The 2,855-nt window shown below is 33.2% G+C and overlaps 1 pseudogene; it reads left to right on the top strand.

The window, feature by feature from the left end:
* The first annotated feature begins 36 nt into the window (after positions 1-36).
* On the top strand, positions 37-767 carry LOC120137618 (annotated as a pseudogene).
* The last annotated feature ends 2,088 nt before the right edge of the window (positions 768-2,855 follow it).

Here is a 2,855-nt window from a genome sequence, read left to right as displayed (position 1 = left end):
GCAGCTTATCCATTCCTAAGGAGATTGAATAATATACTAGGCGAAGCAGGATTAGAAGCTTTGATTAGTTTTCCTGTCGTGCACTGTCCCCAGGCATTGGCATTGTTTTGAAAGCTGCGGCGCGTGTCAACAGTGCTGGAAAAGTCATCCCAGGATGGAAGCTTGTGTACTCGGGTGACACTAGGCCCTGTCAAGAACTGATTGATGCATGTCGTGGAGCAACAGTTCTCATACACGAGGCAGTTAACTGCTATGTTTCATTGATTTTCAACATAGCTAATAGTTTTGCGATCATCATTCTAATTGTCCATATTTTCCATGTCTATTTACTGTTCAATCTCACCATTTTAGGATTCTTAAGTGGTCTACCCAGCTTCAAGTTTACTTTGAAACTGAATACCTCTTTTATACTTGCATTAACCATCATCAGCACTTTCACAAGGTTAATTTGATATCTTACGCTTGATCATATACAGGCGACTTTTGAGGATGGTTTGGTTGATGAGGCCATTGCAAGAAACCACAGTACAACCAAGGAAGCCATTGAGGTGGGAAACTCTGCGAGTGCTTATCGCATTATCCTAACCCATTTCAGCCAAAGATACCCGAAATCCCTGTATTCGATCAGACACATGCATAAGACCTGCATTGCATTTGACATGATGAGTATTAACATAGCAGATTTGCCGGTGCTTCCCAGAGTCCTCCCATACCTTAAACTGCTTTTTAGAAATGAGATGCAGCAGATGAGTCAGATGATATTGTAGAAGCTGTGGTGTAAGTTTCTTTACTAATAATGAATTAATTGTTTCTTGTCTATACGATTTAAGAACTTACGTGGTACAACCAGTATTTATACGTTTTAAGCTTGTCCGTCACAATTTGTAAACCGGGTGTCGGAGAGGAGCTGCCTTTGCTACTCAAATCAGATCGGAGAAGATATATAAACCGGGGTTCGATCGAAAGTTACACAAATAACTAAATGAAGTGTTTGGTTTCTTCTCATCATACATCTTTTGATTATTCATATGAATGGGAAGCAAACTGTTGCAGGTGTAAAATATTGTGGCACGACATAGTAGTGAAAGAAACTGTAGACAATGACATTGTTTAAGGTCAAAATCATAATCAGGCATTCACAATCTCCATTATATGTAAACAGCACGTGGCAGTATTCAAGTTGTACAAATGTGGAAATAGCCTTTTTCCTTTTGACCAAGTATAGACATTACCTAAACCTTTTGATTTATAGCTTCGCCTCCCTCTCCTTCCTACACACTTACCTAAACGTATCCTTTTTTCACAAAAAAAAAAACATGTCGGAATTAAATTTATCAGGAGAAATTATTTTATAGTCTAGAGCTACAATTTTCGTTCTTTGCTCATCTTATCATTTATAGTCTAGAGCTACAAATTTTAAAATAGTTTCTAAATAACCATTCATTCTTTATTTACATGTAGGATTGAGGTAAATATTTACCTTAAAAACATGAGATAGAAAATTATTATTGATGGGATCGTACATGACATGGTAAGCCGAAACCATCTAATAATGAGATGTTATAATTGCAAGCAAATTTGACATTGCAATCTAAAATTACATAACTATAATATAAATATTTAAATATATTAAATATAATAATTTATATGAACCCATAAGTAACTAAAAAATAGTTATTCTATTTAGAAGTCTAAAGTTTTAGTAGGTGTATATGGTTATTAATGACTAAAAAAGATTTCAACATATATTATTTATAACTATATTATATTATAAAAAAACAATTTACATCGTGAAAGTAAAAATTATTTCAAGTATATGACATTAAATTACTAAAAAATGAATAAATATCATATATATATATATATATTATATATATGAATTGCCGGATCTAATTGGGAACGGAGGGGCTGGCTGACAAACCAAACAGCGACTGCTCCTTTAATTTAAATCACATATCTCCCTTAGGATAGCACCGAGAAGGTTGTTTGATTGATTAAAAAAAATTCTAATAAAAAGGGTAAACTACTTATTTGGTCACCCACCTTTACTTACTTTCAGTTTGTCACTTAATTTTTTTTAAAATCATACTTTTTTGGTTTTGTTTTAGTCGTTCATGGTTAAAAAACAATGATGCTGACATGATATTGTTAATTAGTTTTCAATGATGATATGATATTACTTTATGGTGACACGCCAATACCACTGTTAAACATTAACACGGTTGAGAAGAAAAGAATTAAAATGTAACGTTAGTATGACTTTAAAAAATATAATAGTTAAATGACCAAAATAGAAACTAAGTAATAGATGGGTGACAGAATAGGTAGTTTACCCATAAAAAATTACGTTATGATTAACAACGTTACATTTCACTGGATAATTTGTATCCAGAAGACACGTCTCTACAGGCAACCAGACTCTGGAGATCTTCATGTTTATTAAAAGCAATCAGCAGCAGCAATTAAAATAGTGATTCGGTATCAGAATAGTAATTATTATATAACGATAAACGTGTTATCTAAAATTATTATTATATAATATCTATTATTGTTACAATTGCGATATACGATTCAACCGAACCGAAGATACCAGCAGTAAAACTGGAAGAATCCTAATGTCAACACACTGTAAAAGAAAAGAAAAGAAAAAGAGGGAGAAAGAGAGAGAGAGCAAGGCGTTGAAAGTCTCTGTCTAGAGTTGAAATAAAAGTGTGTAATCTCAAACAAAAAATTGCATTTAAATTGAGTTGCCTCTGAATTGAGGAGCTGTTTTCACACATTTGTTTAATGTACCCTTTGTGTTTTTGCATTTATAACCTACTCTTCCACCTCTTTCTTCTTCTCTTTACCGACTC

This window comes from Hibiscus syriacus, unplaced genomic scaffold, assembly GCF_006381635.1.
Source record: "Hibiscus syriacus cultivar Baekdansim isolate YM2019G1 unplaced genomic scaffold, ASM638163v2 tig00110674_pilon, whole genome shotgun sequence".
NCBI lineage: Eukaryota > Viridiplantae > Streptophyta > Magnoliopsida > Malvales > Malvaceae > Hibiscus > Hibiscus syriacus.
The sequence above is the reverse complement of the archived record's forward strand: the minus strand, read 5'-3'. Positions and strand labels throughout refer to the sequence as shown.